General features: G+C 40.4%; 1 protein-coding gene across 4 annotated transcripts in view; it reads left to right on the top strand.

The window, feature by feature from the left end:
* The first annotated feature begins 7899 nt into the window (after positions 1 to 7899).
* The window catches only part of PSD4 (pleckstrin and Sec7 domain containing 4), a 35024-nt gene continuing 23274 nt past the window's right edge, over positions 7900 to 19649 (top strand). For 3 of the 4 annotated variants that reach the window (XM_067470720.1, XM_067470721.1, XM_067470718.1), the window contains exon 1: positions 14778 to 14874. The gene's annotated coding sequence lies outside the window, so the exon portion shown is untranslated. Of the gene's footprint in view, positions 8106 to 14777; positions 14875 to 19649 lie in introns of those variants that run through there. The other variant, XM_067470719.1, reaches the window with a different exon arrangement.

Below are 19649 nucleotides of genomic sequence, written 5' to 3'. Positions count from 1 at the left end.
CTAGGCAGGATTTTTTTAAAATAATTTTTATTGTGGTTTAAAAAGTTTAAAAAGTGTAAGTTTAAAAAGACTCTGAGAAGGAAAAAGAAAGAAAAAAATAGAGAAGAAAGGGAAAGGCGGGGAAACAAAGAAAGGGAAAGAAAGAAAATGAGGAAAAAAAGGGTAAAATTATGGTGTTGATCTTCCCAATCTTCATCTTTGTGGTGAACATCAAATCATCCAGACGTCCCCTGGGCAACATCCTTGCAGACGGCCAATTCTCTCACACCAGAAGCGACTTGCAGTTTCTCAGGTCGCTCCTGACAAGACAAAAAAAAAAATCTTTGTGATTATATACTGTTCCTTCTGTTTTTGCTTTTCTATTTGCTCCTCTTTCACCTGATGTCTTGGAGTGGTCATTTATTTTTCTCTAATATTATTATTGTTATCTGCCCCTGAATATTATTTAAATCTTCAAATTAATTTAATCTCTTTCATGTAATCCATTACTAATGTCCAGTCTGTTGTTTTCAAGTATCTGCCTTGTGTTTTTGCTACTAAAAAGGTCAGTTTATCCATACTCAACAACAACAACTTTTTATTGGCGTTATCAAAACAGACATACAAATACATCTAGTCCTCTTAAAATAAAATACAAATATACAGATGTTTGTTACCTTGAATCTTGTCTATCCATAAGTCTGTAGAGGGTGTTTTATTTTGTCTCCACATTCTCGCATAGACGATCCCTCCGGGCCACAGGATAGACCATTGTGCTTTGGTATGCTTAATTCAGCACAGGGTCCCATTGGCCAGAGAGGGACCATCTTCCTGTCCCTTCAAAAAAATGTTTGCAATTCATTTTGCTTCTTTGTTATTGTTCATTCATTCAGTCGTTTCCGACTCTTTGTGACCTCATGGACCAGCCCACACCAGAGCTCCCTGTTGGTCGTCACCACCCCCAGCTCCTTCAGAGTCAATCCAGTCACTTCAAGGATGCCATCCATCCATCTTGCCCTTGGTCAGCCCCTCTTCCTTTTTCCTTCCATTTCCCCCAGCATCATTGTCTTCTCTAAGCTTTCCTTCCTTCTCATGATGTGGCCAAAGTACTTCCTCTTTGCCTCTACTATCCTTCCCTCCAGTGAGCAGTCGGGCTTTATTTCCTGAAGTATGACCTGGTTGGATCTTCTCGCAGTCCAAGGCACTCTCTATTTTGCTTCTATTGTTATGTAAATGTATTAATGCTCAAACCAATAGTCATATGCATTTGCACCAACAGAAGCAACATCTAACAAGCATCTATACAAAACACTGTAAAATCCAATGGTTAAAAGCAAATGGATACAAGCAGGGTTAAACAAAAAGTGCAAAATATACATTGTAAAGTGCAGCGACGCAAGCACGACTTGCAACATGCGCTCTGAACTGCACGTTCACAGATAAGAAGCCAGTATGAATGTTTATTCATATTCAAAACTTAAGAAAAAAAACCCTTAGGGATAATAATCTGTCCCACTCAGGCTAGATAAAAGCATCCCCGGCACAGTTGACAGTGATGTCCACAATCAGCCTTGCCCTGGTTTAAAAAGAGAGACCTTTTAAGTGACTGCGGATTTGGACTCAACAACAACGACAACAAATTATTATAGCCCAGAGACTCTTGCGTCATTGGAATCAGATAAAAGGTAGATCTTTTCTGCAACTGTGTCCGTTTGTAGATATCACAGAATAGCCCTAAGACTGTTTCTCAGCCTTCCTAACACCGCAACCCCTTAATACAGTTCCTCTTGTTGTGGTGACCCCCAATCACTTCAACAAATTTTGCTACTGTTGCGAATCATAATGTAAATATCGGATATGCAGGATTTATTTTAATTAACTGGACCAAATTTGGCACAAATACCCAATATGCCCCTAATTTGAATCCTGGTGGGGTTGGGAGATTGATTTGTTATATGGGAGTTGTAGTTGACACACAGAACTCCCATGACCATCAGAAAATACTGGAAGGGTTTGGTAAGCATTGACCTTGGGTTTTGGAGTTGTAGTTCGACTATATCCAGAGAGCACTGTGGACTCAAACAAGGATGGATCTGGACCAAACTTGGCATGAATACTCCATATGCCCAAATGTGAACACTGGTGGAGTTTGGGGGAAATAGACCTTGACATTTGGAAGTTGTAGTTTTTGGAATATATAGTTCACCTACAATCAAAAAGCATTCTGAACCCCACCAATGATAGAATTGTGCCAAATTTCCCACACAGAAACCCCATGCTTTGAAGGGACTTGCTGGCACAAGGCTCCCTCCAGCCTCGCATGTTCCCCCTTGCCAGTACATGCACACCACGCTGCCATGCACCGAGCACACCTGCCCTCCACTCTCCCTGCTTGAAGTCTCAGAACCAGCCCACCCCTTGGCGGAGATCCGGCCAATCACAGCAGGAGGAGAGCTTTTGGTGGGAGGATTCACTGTCTGTTTCCAAAAAGGAAGAGAAGGACAGGTGGAGAGATCTTCAGCCTTCTCTGCCAAAGGGATTCCTGAGACCATCTATATAAATAAAAATGTAATGTTCATTCGTGGGATTAACATAACTCAAAAACCACTGGACACATTGACACCAAATTTGGACACAAGACACCTCTCAGGCCAACAAGTGACCATCACTCATAAAAACACTGAAAAACACAGTGGAAGGGGCTTAAAAAGCCAAAAAAATAAAAAATACATTACAACCATGTGCATAACCTCATATATGCACATACACACACACATATATACACACAAAACACATATACACATATTGGGCCACAGCAACACGTGGCAGGGCAGGACAGCTAGTCGGAAATATATGTTTTCTGATGGTCTTTGGCAACCCTTCTGAAACCTGCTTGCGACCCACCATGGGTCCCAACCCCCAGGTTGAGTAACACTGCTCTAGTGTTTCAATGAAGGTCTCATCATTGAGTCTCAATCAATTCAACATATTATCAAAGGCTTTCCTGGCCGGAATCACTGGGTTGCTGTAAGTTTTCCGAGTTGTATGGCCATTGTAGCAAAATTGCTACTCTATGTTAAAAATTTGGTGTATAGCTCTATGTTTACATATGGCAGATAGGGAAGAATAGGCACAGACAGGATAGCAACAGCAGAGATAGGATTCATTTGCATATGGAAGCCGATTGGTCATATGCAGATTAGCGTAGGCCCAGGATTTGAACAGGTTGCTAGGCCAAAATGACCGTTGGGGAGAGCCAAGCTAAACATTCAAAAGGGGCGGAGCCAAAGTTTAAAAATAGGCAGCTAGAGAGTCAAAAGAGTTAGTTAGGATTTGCTGTTTGTGAGGTGCAGTTAGGAAGTTAGGAATTGCTGTTTGTGAGGTAAAGTTAGAGAGTTAAGGATTCCTGTTTGTGAGAGACAGTTAGGAACTTCTGTGAGAGAAAAGAGTTAGGAACTCCTGTTAGAAATAAACAGTAATGAAGATGTGTTAAAGACGTCTGATATATATGGAAGCAGTTAGTTAAATAGATCGCAAGTTTTAGGAACATAAAGAAAGCCAGTGGTGCTTTAGTCAGAACATAATTTCAGTCAAGAGTGTGTAAAGCAAGTAACATGTTTGTGAATGAGAAACATTGAAAGTCTATTTCAGAAAAGTAAACCAAGTATATTATACTGACTGTAAGTCTCAAGATTGCAACAAAACACAAATGTAACCACAAGCGTTTGGAGCCTGCAGTTATAAATAATCTGTGTTACTTTGTTATACAGAAGTGTGTCTCAGTGCCTGTACAAAGGTTAAACAGCATACAGAAAGTCCCAGCAAATATAAAAGAAGAAACTGAATCCTTATAAGAGTAAAGAGGATTTTCTTAAATAAAGAAATAGTCTCCCTCCCTCGCTACAATATAAAATGGTGGCAGTGGTGGGATAGAAAAGAAAGGTCTCCCCTGCCACACAACAGTGCCTATAATTCCTCACAGCCATGTTCCAGAAGCATTCTCTTCTAACGTTTCACCTGCATCTATGGCAGGCATCCTCAGAGGTTGTGAAATTTCAGGAGTAGAACAATAATTGTAAAGTAAGGACCACACTATTAAACATGAATAACTAACACTTTCAAACTAGGAGCACTTTCCCTGTCCTCTGCAGCACCAAAACTTGGCTTTGTTGGTAGATGGGAGGGAAGGAAGGGCCTTTGCAGCAAAAGTGGGTTGTTGTTGCTGTTGCTGCAACTGCTTCTGCTGTTTTTGTATGCCTTCCAGCTGTTTTCAGTATCCTCCTTGCAACTATACTCCTAAATAAATCCCCAGAAGTCGCATCAGGATCATCCAACAGAACTTTTGTATCTCACCTGTCTGCTTTTCCAAAGTTTTGTGTCTCCACAAAACTGTAGTATTTTGGGTGCTTTTTTTCATTTTATGCTTTAAATTGTACCGCTCTTTGTTGTTTTTTCCCATCTCTTCTTATGCTACTCACCAAAGAGCAATATGATAAGTGTTAATAAAAAAAATTAACACCATCAGGGCTGGATTGCTCTTCACGGCGTGCATTTCCTTGCACCTGCCTCTCTTCATTTTGATCATCATTTCCTGGGTTCATTAGAGTGGAACGCGTTCCGCTCCATGACAGGATGTTTGCTTCACTCTAGAACCCTGAACCAGGTCGTGGTGTTTCTTTTTCGACATTTATTTTTCTATGAAGTGATTACAGATTAATGAAAACCTAAGGAAGGAAAAGGAAAATGCAGCTTTTCCTGGGTTGGGGGGGAGGCTCCTGCTAAGGCTGAGAGGAAGACCAACCAATTGCTAGATGGAGGGGCTGTCTAGGTTTCCCAGGTCAGATGCACCACCAGGGGCTACAATTATTATTATTATTATTATTATTATTATTATTATTATTATTATTATATAAAAAATAATATAAAATAAATAATAATAATAATAATAATAATGATAATAATAATGTATTGTCGAAGGCTTTCATGGCTGGAATCACTAGGTTCTTGTGGGGTTTTTTCGGGCTATAGAGCCATGTTCTAGAGGCATTTCTCCTGACGTTTCGCCTGCATCTATGGCAAGCATCCTCAGAGGTAGTGAGGTCTCAGGAGGATGCTGAGGATACCTCTGAGGATGCTTGCCATAGATGCAGGCGAAACGTCGGGAGAAATGCCTCTAGAACATGGCTCTATAGCCCGAAAAAACCCACAAGAACCTAATAATAATAATAATAATAATAATAATAATAATAATAAAAGAGTCAGAAAGGTTTTGAAGAGCAAATTAAATGGCAGAAATACAATTAAGGCTCTCAACACCTGGGCCATCCCCGTCATTAGATACACTGCTGGGATTGTGAACTGGACACAAACAGAGCTGGATGATCTGGACAGAAAAACAAGAAAACTGATGACAATCCACTACGCATTACATCCGCGTAGTGATGTCAACAGACTTTACCTGCCCAGAAAATCAGGAGGCAGAGAGAGGGCTTCTGCAAGTGAAACAAACGGTAGAAGAAGAAAAACATGTGCTGGCAGATTATGTGAAAGGCAGTCAAGAACCAACATTGAGGGAAGTAAATAATAGAAAGCTGCTTCAAGTGCAAAAGACAAAGAGTGAATACCGTAAAAACACAATGCAGAGCAGAAGAGGAAACTGGCAAAAGAAGGCTCTCCATGGACAATTCCTGGCAAAAATTGAGAGCCAAATGGACAAAGAAAAAACATGGCTGTGGCTCACAAATGGAACTTTGAAAAAGGAGACGTAGGCCCTGATTCTGGCAGCCCAAGAACAAGCCATTCGAACCAATGCCATCAAAGCCAGAACTGAAAAGTCAACAACAGATCCCAAATGGAGACTCTGTAAGGAAGCAGATGAAACAATAGATCACATCCTCAGCTGCTGCAAGAAGATCGCGCAGACAGACTCCAAGCAGAGGCAGAACACCGTTGCTCAGATGATCCATTGGAAGTTATGCCACAAACACCATCTGCCTGCGACAAAGAACTGGTGGGATCACAAGCTGGAAAAAGTTACAGAGAATGAACACGCCAAACTCCTCTGGGACTTCCGGATTCAGACTGATAGTGTTTTGGAGCGCAAGACTCCTGACCTCACAATCATGTTAAAAAAAACAAAGTATGGATTGTTGATATTGCAATCCCAGGCGACAGCAGGATTGAAGAGAAGCAACTGGAAAAGATGACATGATATGAGGATTTAAAGATCGAACTGCAAAAACTTTGGCACAAGCCAGTTAAGGTGGTCCCAGTGGTGATCAGCACACTGGGTGCAGTGACTAAAGACCTTGGCCTGCACTTAAACACAATCAGTGCTGACAAAATTACCATCTGCCAGTTGCAAAAGGCCATTTTACTGGGGTCTGCATGCATTATTCGCCGATACATCACACAGTCCTAGACACTTGAGAAGTGTCTGACGTGTGATCCAATACAACAGCCAGCAGAGTGTCTGCTGTGGACTCATCTTCTTGTGCTTCAAAATAATAATAATAATAATAATAATAATAATAATAATAATAATAACAATAAATCACACAGTCCTAGATGCTTGGGAAGTGTCCAAAGTGTGATCCAATACAACAGCCAGCAGAGTGTCTGCTGTGGACTCATCTTGTTGTGCTTCAAATAATAATAATAATAATAATAATAATAATAATAATAATAATAATAATAATAGAATATAATGATATATAATAATAATATTGTAATATAATAATACTGATTTAATTAACTATAATACTACTGAATATATAAAATATATTCTGTTTTATTATTCTACATTTGTATATTTTAAGTTGTAATGTTTTAGATTGTTAGACAATTTGAGTCTCTGTATGGAGCAATAAAGCGGTGTGTATATATATATATATATATATATATATATATAGAACCCCCTGATGGGGCAGTTGGTTAAACCGCTGAGCTGCTGAACTTGCTGACCAAAAGGTAAGCAGTTCGAATATGAGGAGCGGGGTGAGCTCCTCCTGTTAGCCCCAGCTTCTGCCAAGCTAGCAGTTCAAAAAGATGCAAATGTGAGTAGATCAATTGGTACCGCTCTGCTAGGAAGGTAAGGCTACTCCATGCAGTCATGCCAGTGGCTCCATAGCCTTGGAGGTGTCTATGCACAATGCCGGTTCTTTGCTTTAGAAATGGAGATGAGCACCAACCCCCAGAGTCAGGCACAGCTGGACTTAATGTCAGGGGAAAACCTTTACATATACATGCACAGGGCCGTAGCCAGAGGGAGGGGTTTAAAAGTTCAACCCTGTCCTGAAATGTGTCAGGTTAAAAAAGAATTTACTCATAAATTGGTTGACCAGTTAAAATTCATGAATAAACCAGGGTTGGGGGGGGGGGGGGGTTAGAACCCTTAAACCCCCTCCCTCTGGCTACGGCCCTGGATACATATATATGTGTGTGTATAAATGTACTGTTCGTTTGTGGGATTAACATAACTCAAAAACCACTGGATGAATTGACACCAAATTTGGACAAAATACACCTATCAGGCCAATGAGTGACCATCACTCATAAAAACATGGAAAACACAGCAGAAGAGACTTAAAAAGCCAAAAAATAAAAAAATACATTTTAACGCATATGCAAAACCACTGCACAAACATACATATATACACATATACACAAATATATACACACACAAACACCTATACACAGACAGCCACAGCAAAGTGTGGCAGGGGACGGCTAGTATATATATACAACTAAAAATTCAGCAATAACCCCAAAGGGTGTTGGGGAAGGCACGCGACCTTGGGTCGCTCTCTTTGGTGTCAAAGTGGCTCCACAAGAGGAAGAGGAGGAAGCCGGGCCCCTGAATTGCATCAGGTTTCTGTGCGGTTGCCTCTACCGCTGGGACTTCCTGTTCAGAAGACAAGTGTTAGCGTCAGACGAGCCAAGTGTGGCAAGCGGGGGCCTTGCTTTGGGGGCCCCGGAGAAAGGGGAAGGCCCCGTCCTTCTGGGCCTTAGATGGTCCGTTTGCCATTCAGGAGGAGCCTGCTTCACAAGAGGCCCATTCCCTAAAGAGAAGCAGAGCCGAGCCACGGAGGAGCATCTGGCTCAGGAGCCCAAGCCGTCTGTATCTGGTGAGTCTATAGAAGGAGCAGGAGAAGGTCTCCAATGGACTACCTAGAGCTCAGATTGGGGGTCTTCACTAGGACCTTCCAAGGAGACTCCATTGGGTTACCTAGAGCTCAGACTGGGGGTCTTCACTAGAACCTTCCAAGGAGACTCCATTGGGTTACCTAGAGCTCAGATTAGGAGTCTTCACTAGGACCTTCCAAGGAGACTCCATTGGGCTACCTAGAGCTCAGATTGGGGGTCTTCACTAGGACCTTCCAAGGATACTTCATTGGGCTACCTAGAGCTCGGATTGGGGGGTCTTGACTGGGACCTTCCAAGGATACTCTATTGGGCTTTCTAGAGTTCAGATTGGGGGTCTTCACTAGGACCTTCCAAGGACACCCCATTAGGTTACCTAGAACTCAGATTGGGGGTCTTCACTAGGACCTTCCAAGGATACTCCATTGGGTTACCTAGAACTCAGATTGGGGATCATCACTGAGACCTTCCAAGGATACTCTATTGGGCTACCTAGAGCTCAGATTGGGGGTCTTCACTAGGACCTTCCAAGGAGACTTCTTAAGCTGCAGGAAACAGAAGGCGAAGAAGGAAAACAAAAAGGAAGAGGAGGATGGGCGGTTTTGGAAAATGCCATTCATAACTTTTTGGGGGAAACTACGAATCTTTTGGAAAGGCATGACCTTGTTAGAGATTGTAACCTTTCATAAAGTATTATCTTCCTTAGAATTCAAAACTCACTTGTGTCAACCTTCTCCTTAGTGGCAAATATCTACAAGTATTCATGCAAATTGGTCTCTGAACTGTTAGGAACAAAGATATGCCAATACACAAAAACATATATAGCAGAGTTTCAGAAGTGTCCTTTTCAGTTGACCCCCAAAATCTACTCTCCCTCAAAACATCTTAGTTTAAATCATGCTTTCAAGAAACCAAAAATAAGTAGATGTCATTAAATGTAACAGTTACTCACAAACATGTATTCAGCATGCATGTATATTGCATATCAATCCATTTACAGATAGAATTTTAAAAAGTGATATTTTTTGTGATGTGTCATCTGTTATATGTCTCTTTGTTGGTATTGAAAGTCTGCCATATGTGTTAGAAACCACCCAGGAAGATAAGGCAGTCAATAAATAAATTATTATTATTATTATTATTATTATTATTATTATTATTTGATATGCAACAAGATGAGTCCACAGCGAACAAGATCCCTATGCTGGCTGTTGTATTTGAACACAAAAGATCCCAGTAAGGTGGCCTTTTGCAGCTGACAGATGGTAATTTTGTCAGTGCCGATTGTTTTCAAGTGCAGGCCACGGTCTTGAGGCACTGCACCCAGTGTGCTGATCACAACTGGGACTTGCTTGACTGGCTTGTGCCAAAATCTTTGCAGTTTGATCTTTAAATTCTCATATCGTGTAAGTTTTTCCAGTTGCTTCTTGTCAATTCTGCTGTCACTTGGGATGATGATTACTTTCTCTGTGCAGATAACACAGGGCATCTTTCTTACAATCAATAGTCCAAAGCCTAAAGCATCTCACTGTTCTGAGAGTCTAATGGAGTCTTTTCTCTGAAGCATTCTGTTTCTACTTCTAAAATATATTATATACAATAATATAATAATAAATATAATTGTAATTATATAATGTAATATTATAATATAATAAAAATATAATATGCTATAGCAGGATGTCCCTCCTGCAGATAATTATTAATAATATTATAATAATTTAACACAATAATACAATAATAATAATATAATAATAATAATATAATATAATGTGCTATAGCAGGGTGTCTCTCCTGCAGATAATTACTAATAATAATACAATACAACAATATAATAATAAATACAATAATAATATATTATATTATAATAATAATGCATGTGCTATAGCAGGCTGTCCCTCCTACTGATAATTAATAATAATAAGAAGAAGAACAATAATAAAATAAATATAATTATAATAATATAATATAATAATGTGCTATAGCAGAATGTCCCTCCTTCAGATAATTATTAATAATAATATATAATAATTACAATAATAAACTAAATATAATTATTATAATATAATATAATATAATATAATATAATATATTGTGCTATAGCAGAATGTTCCTCTTGCAGATAATTATTAATAATACAATACAATAATATAATAATTATTATAATAATCATATAATATATTATAATATAATAATATAACATGTTATAGCAAGATGTCCCTGCTGCAATTATAATAATATAATAGTTACAATAATAGAATAATAAATATAATAATATAATATAATAAAGTGCTATAGCAAAATGTCGCTCTTGCAGATAATAATTGGTAATATAATACAATAATATAATATAATTATTGTATAATAATAATATAACGTGCTATAGCAAGATGTCCCTGCTGCAAATAATTAATAATATAATATAATTACAATAACAGAATAATAATAATAATAATAATAATAATAATAATAATCTATATAAATAAAATGCAATGTTCATTTGTGGGATTAACATAACTCAAAAACCACTGGATGAATTGACATCAAATTTGGACACAATACACCTCTCAGGCCAATGAATGACCATGACACATAAAAACACTGGAAAACACAGCAGAAGAGATTTAAGAATCCAAAAAATAAAAAATACATTACAATGCATGTGCAAAACCACATATTTATTTATTTATTTCGGGTACTTTTACCCCACCCTTCTCAACCCCGGATGGAGGACTCAGGGCGGCTTACAGAAAAGGCACAATTTGATGCCTGTACAAAATTACACACAATATACAAAACCATAATTAAAAACAGTTATCACAGTTAAAACAAACAACAACCAGTACATAACACATCATATAAAACATCATATCTACTATTCTCGTGCTCAGCGTTTCGTTTCCCAGAGTTCCATAGGTCTAATCCATTAATCATTCCTAGTCATCGTCAAAAGTTCTTTCTTTATCTGCCCGCTTGTCCGAATGCCTGGTCCCAGATCCACGGTTTTAGTTTTTTCCTAAAGGATAGGAGCGTTGTTGCAGATCTAATTTCCCCGGGGAGTGAATGCCACAGGCGGGGGGGCCACCACCGAGAAGGCCCTGCTCCTCGTCTCCGCCAATCTCACCTGTGATAGAAGTGGGGTCGAGAGCAGGGCCTCCCCAGACGATCTTAGACTCCGGGGTGGGACGTAGAGGGAGATCCGTTCGGACAGATACACTGGGCCAGAGCCGTATAGGGTTTTATAGGTGTATATATGTGTTAAACATGTTAAACATATATACACATATACACACATATACACACACACAAAACACATATACACAGACTGGGCCACAGCAACGAATGGCAGGGGACGGCTAGTAATATAATATAATATGCTATAGCAAAATGTCTCTACTGCTGATAATAATTATTAATAATATAATAGCAATATAATTATAATTATATATTATTATAATATAATAATATAATTTGCTATAGCACAAAATGTCCTTCCTGTAGATAATAATAATTATTAATAATATAATACAACAATATAATATAACTAGCTGTCCCCTGCCATGCGTTGCTTGTGGGTAAACAGTATTTCTTGCTTTTTCTTTGTTAGTGTTGATGTAGAGAGTGTCTGGTTTCCCTACTCTGGAACATGCAAGATATTATTGTTCTTCTTTAAGGATCCCTTTCAAATCTATGATACTATATCTGTGTGTGTGTGAATAATATCTATCTATCTATCTATCTATCTATCCATATCTCTGGCTGGATGGCTCTTTGTCAGGAGGACTTTGATTATGTTTTCTTGCCCTGGTGAAGGGAGTTGGACTTGATGGCCTTGAGTATTTTCTGTTGGTCATAGGGGTTCAGTGTGGGAAGTTTGCCCCATTTCTGTCGTTTGTGGGTTTCAGAATGCTCTTTAATTGTAGTGAACTATACATCCCAGTAACTACAAATCCCAAATGTCAAGGTCTATTTCCTCCGAACTCCATCTATGTTCATATTTAGGCATATGGAATATTCGTGCCAAGTTTGGTCCAGATCCATCATTGTTTGAGTCCACAGTGCTCTCTGGATGTGGGTGAACTACAATTCCCAAACTCAAGGTCAATGTCCACCAAACCCTTCCAGTTTTTTCTGTTGGTCATGGGAGCCCTGTGTGCTAAGTTTGGCCCAATTCCATCATTGGTGGAGTTCAGAATGCTCTTTGATTGTAGGTGAACTATAAATCCCAGCAACGACAATTCCCAAATGACAAAATCATTTTTTTTTAGTGGAGGACAAACATTGGACTGTTAGGTGTCTTGTGTCCAAACTTGGTGTCAATTCCCCCAGTGGTTTTTGAGTTCTGATGGTATCACAAACAAACACTACATTTTTATTTATATAGATTATGTGCTATAGCACAAAATGTCCCTCCTGCAGATAATTATTAATAATATTTGTTGTTGTTGTTCATTCGTTCAGTCGTCTCCGACTCTTCGTGACCTCATGGACCAGCCCACGCCAGAGCTCCCTGTCGGCCGTCACCACCCCCAGCTCCTTCAAGGTCAGTCCAGTCACTTCAAGGATGCCATCCACCCATCTTGCCCTTGGCCATCCATCTTGCCTCTTCCTTTTACCTTCCACTTTCCCCAGCATAATTGTCTTCTCTAGGCTTTGCTGTCTCCTCATGATGTGGCCAAAGTACTTCAACTTTGTCTCTAGTATCTTTCCCTCCAGTGAGCAGTTGGGCTTTATTTCCTGGAGGATGGACTGGTTGGATCTTCTCGCAGTCCAAGGCACTCTCAGCACTTTCCTCCAACACCACAGCTCAAAAGCATCGATCTTCCTTCGCTCAGCCTTCCCTAAGGTCCAGGTCTCACATCCGTAGGTTACTACAGGGAATACCATGGCTTTGACTAGGCGGATCTTTGTTGCCAGTCTGATGTCTCTACTCTTTACTATTTTATCGAGATTGGACATTGCTCTCCTCCCAAGAAGTAAGCGTCTTCTGATTTCCTGGCCACAGTCTGCATCTGCAGTAATCTTTGCGCCTAGAAATACAAAGTCTGTCACGGCCTCCACATTTTCTCCCTCTATTTTCCAGTTGTCAATCATTCTTGTTGCCATAATCTTGGGTTTTTTTTACGTTTAGCTGCAACCCAGCTTTTGCGCTTTCTTCTTTCACCTTGATTAGAAGGCTCCTCAGCTCCTCCTCGCTTTCGGCCATCAGAGTGGTGTCATCTGCATATCTGAGGTTGTTAATGTTTCTTCCAGCAATTTTCACCCCAGCTTTGCATTCATCCAGCCCCGCACATTGCATGATGTGTTCTGCATACAAGTTTAAAAGGTTGGGTGAGAGGATGCAGCCTTGCCGTACGCCTTTCCCAATCTTGAACCAGTCTGTTGTTCCGTGGTCAGTTCTGACTGTTGCTACTTGGTCCTTGTACAGATTCCTCAGGAGAGAGACAAGGTGGCTTGGGATGCCCATCCCACCAAGAACTTGCCACAATTTATTATGATCCACACAGTCAAAGGCTTTAGAATAGTCAATGAAGCAGAAGTAGATGTTTTTCTGAAACTCCCTGCCTTTCTCCATTATCCAGCGGATATTGGCAATCTGGTCTCTCGTTCCTCTGCCTTTTCTAAACCCAGCTTGGACATCTGGCAACTCTCGCTCCATGCAGATAATTACTAATAATAATAAGATAAAATAATATAATAAATATATTATGTTATTTTATAATAATAATATATGTGCTATAGCAGGATGTCCCTCCTGCTGATAATTAATAATAATAATATAATTACAATAATATAATAATTATAATAAGATAATATATGAGCTATAGCAGAATGTCCCTCCTACTGATAATTATTAATAATATAATTATTATATTATATTATAATAATATATTGTGCTGTAGCAGAATGTCCCTCCTGCAGATAATAATTATTACTAATACAATACAATAATATAATCATATTATTATAATTATATAATTTATTTTTATTATATAATAATGTAGCATGCTATAGCAAGATGTCCCTGCTGCAGATAATTATTATTAATAATATAATTACAATATAGAATAATATAAATATAATAACAATATAATATGTGCTATAGCAAAATGTCCCGCCTGTATATAATTATTATTAATAATATAATACAATAATAGAATCTAATATTATAATTATATATTATTATTATAATGTGCTATAGCACAAAATGTCCCTCCTGCAGATAATTATTAATAATATAATACAATAATAATCATATATTATAATAATGTGCTATAGCACAAAATGTCCCTCCTGCAGATAACTATAATTATTAATAATATAATACAATACAATATAATATTACAATATAATAATAATAATAATAATAATAATATGCTCTAGGAGGGTGTCCCTCCTGCAGAAACAAAGTTTGAGCAGTTTCACAAACTTTTCCCATCAATGTTCTTAGGCCAGAACCGCTTAGGCAATGGCATTGGCAACACAGGAACAAAAGTCACAGTGTTGTGTGGATATAATGTTGCAGTTTGTGTCCCAAGCCTTTTTGTTTTGGCCTTGAGACACACAGTGTCCTCCCCATCCCAAGGACGGCCAGCCTTCCTGCCTGTGTTCGAAGGGGGCGGGGCCAGGGGCGAGGGGCGGGGCTTCCTCCTCCTCCTCTTCCTCCTCCTTTTCCGGAGGGAGGGGTCCCACAGAGAGCTGCAAGACGCACCCCCCTCTTCTTCCTCTTCCTCTTCTTCCTCCTCCTCCGTGCAGGTAAATCAGAGCCTTTAGCCAAACTCTGCAATGTTTTGGGGAAGTTTCCGGGAAGAGAAAGGCCTTCCCTTCTCCGTCTGGCCATCTGTCGGGAGGGCTCAGGTTGTGTTTTTCCTGCTCTGTCAGAAATGAAAAGGGATTGGACTGGAGAACGGTTTTCAGCCTTTATCTACCTAATATAGCTCCATGGGCATCTGTCGGCAGGGTTTAGATGGTGCTTTTCCTGCTTGGCAGAAGAGAGTTGGACTAGATAGCCTTTGGGGGATTTTCCAGCTCTAGCATTCTATGGTTCTATTCTAATAATAATAATAATAATAATAATCAGAAGCTGGATGGTCATCTGTCGGGAAGGCTTAGATGGTGCTTTTCTTGCCTAGCAGGAGAGGGTTGGACTAGATAGCCTTTGGGGGATTTTTTCCAGCTCTAGCATTCTATGGTTCTATCCTAGTCATAATAATAATAATAATAATAATAATAATAAGAAGAAGAAGAAGAAGAAGAAGAAGCTGGATGGTCATCTGTTGGGAAGGCTTACATGGTGTCTTCCTACCTGGCAGAAAGGGGCTGGACTGGATGACCTTTGAGGCTACTTTCCAGCTCTGGCATTCTATGGTTCTATCCTAATCATCATCATCATCATCATCAGAAGCTGGATGGTCATCTGTTGGGAAGGCTTAGATGGTGTCTTCCTGCCTAGCAGAAAAGGTTGTACTAGATAGCCTTTTTGGGGCTCTTCCAACTCTAGTATTCTATGGTTCTATCCTAATCATCATCATCATAATCAGAAGTTGGATGGTCATCTGTTGGGAAGGCTTACATGGTGTCTTCCTACTTGGCAGAGAGGGGTTGGACTGGATGACCTTCGAGGCTACTTTCCAGCTCTGGCATTCTATGGTTCTATCCTAATCATCATCATCATAATCAGAAGTTGGATGGTCATCTGTTGGGAAAGCTTAGATGGTGTCTTCCTACCTGGCAGAAGGGGGTTGGACTGGATGACCTTTGGGGCTACTTTCCAGCTCTGGCATTCTATGGTTTGAATCAATAATAATACGGTAATAATAATAAACAGAGGCTACGAGAAGGCTTGGATGGTATCTTCCTACCATTGGGAGTCCCTTTGCACTCTAGGATTCTATATGGCTGGATGGCCATCTGTCGGGAGGACTTTGCTTGTGCTTCTCCTGCCTGGCAGAAGGGGGTTGGACTGGATGACCCCAGGGAGTCCCTTCCTATTATTATTAATATTATTATTATTACTAGCCATCCCCTGCCACACGTTGCTGTGGCCCAGTCTGTGTATATGTGTTTTTGTGTGTGTATGTGTGTGTGTATATATGTGTGTGTAAAAATATATGTATGGGTGTATATATATGTGTGTATGTATTTGTGTGTTTATATGTGTACATGCATATTGTGTATATGCATGTGCTTGTCTATATGCATATTCAGTTCTTGTGGGATTTTTCGGGCTATATGGCCATGTTCTAGAGGCATTTCTCCTGACGTTTCGCCTGCATCTATGGCAAGCATATTTGTGTGTATGTATGTATGTATGTATGTGGATATGTATTTGTATGTACATGTGTATATATATATATATTAGTCATGTCAGCAGCTCAAGTCGCTTCTGTTGTGACAGAATTGGCCATCTGCAAGGACGTTGCCCAGGGGACGCCTGGATGATTTGATGTTTTATCATCCTTGTGGGAGGCTTATCTCATGTCCCCGCATGAGGAGCTGGAGCTGATAGAGGGAGCTCATCCGCCTCTCTCGGGATTCGAACCTGTGACCTGTCAGTCTTCAGTCCTGCCGGCACAGGAGTTTAACCCACTGTGCCACCGGGGGCTCCTACATGTGTATATTTGTGTGTGTTTGTGCATATATATATATATATATATATATATATATATATACACATGTGTGTGTATGAATGTGTGCATGTGCATATGTATATGAGCGTATGTGTATATGGTGTTTTTTTTGGGGTGTTTAAGTCTGTTCCGCTGGAGTTTTGTGTGCACGCGTGTGTGTGTGTTTATGGGTGATGGACACTTGTTGGACTGTTAGGTGTGTTGTGTCCAAATTTCGTCAATTCATCCAGTAGTTTTTGAGTTATGTTAATCCCACAAACGAACATTACATTTTTATTATATAGATTATTATTACTTTTATTAAGCAGGAGCTAGATGGCCATCTGTCAGGAGGGATTGGATGGTGTCTTGCTGCTTGGAAGAAGGAGGTTGGACTGGATGGCCCTTGGGGGTCCCTTCCAATTGTTGTTGTTGTTAAGCAGGATCTGGGTGAGCATCTGTTGGGAGGGATTGACTGGTGCCTTCCTTCCTGGCAGAAAGAAGGGGGCTGGGCTGCATCACCTTTGGGGGTCCCTTCCAACTCTAGGATTCTATTATTATTATTATTATTATTATTATTATTTTATTAATATTATTGCTACTATTATTGTTGTTGTTGTTATTTATTTAAAAATGCAATACAACTGTTTGGTTTGCTCCTGACACGATAAATAAGTAATTATTGCTGCTACTACTAGCTTGGGTACCCGGCGGTGCCTGGGTTCTTTGAGAAAGATCTTGCTTGTCTGGGGTGTTTGTTCATATCATTTAGTTAATTAGTAGCACTATTTATTAGGAAAAGGCTACTCTGATTTCTGGGTTGCTATAGGTTTTTCAGGCTATATGACCATGTTCTAGAAGCATGACCATATAGCCCGAAAAACCTACAACAGCCCACTGATTCTAGCCATGAAAGCCTTGGACAATACTCTGATTTTGTTGTTTATTAATGCTTCCATTAGAAAATACATAGCAATGTGGGTAAACTACAGTTTCCAGAATCGTGGGCCAGTCCTCCCACAAACCAAGCCTGTATGCACAGCTGTTTGTGTGCCAAATGTGGTCCAGATCCATCATTGGGTGGGTTCAATGCTCTCTGGATAAGGGTGAACCACCATTCCCAAAATCAAGATCCATTCCCAGAAAGGCCTGCAGTATGTTCAGTTGGTCATAGGGTTTCTCTGTGCCAAGTTTGGTCCCAGTCCATTGTTGGTGGGGGTCACAGGATCTCTGGATGCAGGTGAACTCAATCACCCCCAAACTCCACTTGTGCACTAAGGCATATAGTGGGTCATTGGGGGGAGTGTGGCAAGTTTGGTCCAGGTCCGTCATTCGTGGAGGTCACACTATTATCTGGATGCAGATGAAAGTACTGCAGATCCCATCATCTGGGGTCCATCCTCCCCCAAACTGCACCAGGACGTAAAGTGAGTCATGGGGAGGGTCTGTATGCCAAGTTTGGTCCAGGTCCGTCATGCGTATGGGTCACACTAATATCTGGATGTGGATGAAGGTACTGCAGATCCCATCATCTATGCTCCATCCTTCCCCAAACTGCACCAGGACGTAAAGTGGGTCATGGGGAGGGTCTGTGTCCCAAGTTTGGTCCAGGTCCATCAGTCGTGGGGGTCACACTAATATATGAAGGTGGATGAAGGTACTGCAAATCCTATCATCTGTAGTCCATCCTCCCCCAAACCACATCAGGATATAAAGTGGATCTTGGGGGGGGGGGGGTCTGTGTCCCAGGTTTGGTCCAGGTTTGTCGGCAGAAGTCTCTTCCTGGCAGAAGGGGGCTGGACTGGATGACCTTAGAAATCCCCTTCCAACTAGGATTCTGTTATTATCGTCATCATCATCTTCAGTATTGATGGTGCCTTTCTTCCTGGCAGAAGGGGGCTGGACTGGATGACCTTTGGGGGTCCCTTCCAACTCTAGGACCCTGTTGTTGTTGTTGTTGTTGTTGTTGTTGTTACTGATGGTGCTTGCCTTCCTGGCAGAAGGGGGCTGGACTGGATGACCTTTGGGGATCCCTTCCAACTCTAGGATTCTATTATTATTATTATTATTATTATTATTATTATTATCGTCATCATCATCATCATCATCATCATCATCATCAGTATTGATGGCGCCTTTCTTCCTGGCAGAAGGGGACTGGACTGGATGACCTTTGGGGGTCCCTTCCAACTCTAGGATCCTGTTGTTGTTGTTGTTACTGATGGTGCTTGCCTTCCTGGCAAAAGGGGGCTGGACTGGATGACCTTTGGGGGTCCCTTCCAACTCTAGGATCCTATTATTATTATTATCATCATCATCATCGTCGTCGTCATCATCATCATCAGTATTGATGGCGCCTTTCTTCCTGGCAGAAGGGGACTGGACTGGATGACCTTTGGGGGTCCCTTCCAACTCTAGGATCCTGTTGTTGTTGTTGTTACTGATGGTGCTTGCCTTCTGGGTAGAAGGGGGCTGTACTGGATGACCTTTAGGAACCCCTTCCAACTCTATGATTCTGTTATTATTATTATCATCAGTACCGATGGTACTTTTCTTCCAGGCAGAAGGGGACTGGACTGGATAAACTTTGGGGGGTCCCTTCCAACTCTAGGATCCTGTTGTTGTTGTTGTTGTTGTTGTTATCATTAGTACTGATGGTACCTTCCTTCCTGGCAGACGGGGCCAAGAAACAATATTTATATTTCTTGTATTATATTTTATTTATATTTTACTGTTGTATTCACGTGTTGTATATTTGTATTGCTGTATTGTTAGGCTTGGCCTCATGTAAGCCACCCCGAGTCCCCTTGAGAAGATGGTGGCAGGGTTTAAATAAAGTATTATTATTATTATTATTATTATTATTATTATTAGGATCCTAGGCTTCTGCCAGGCTGTCCCCCAGGCCAGTGGCTCCCTGTC

This window comes from Anolis sagrei, chromosome 7, assembly GCF_037176765.1.
Source record: "Anolis sagrei isolate rAnoSag1 chromosome 7, rAnoSag1.mat, whole genome shotgun sequence".
Lineage (NCBI taxonomy): Eukaryota > Metazoa > Chordata > Lepidosauria > Squamata > Dactyloidae > Anolis > Anolis sagrei.
Note: the sequence above shows the minus strand (reverse complement) of the source record. Positions and strands in the feature narration are given on the sequence as shown.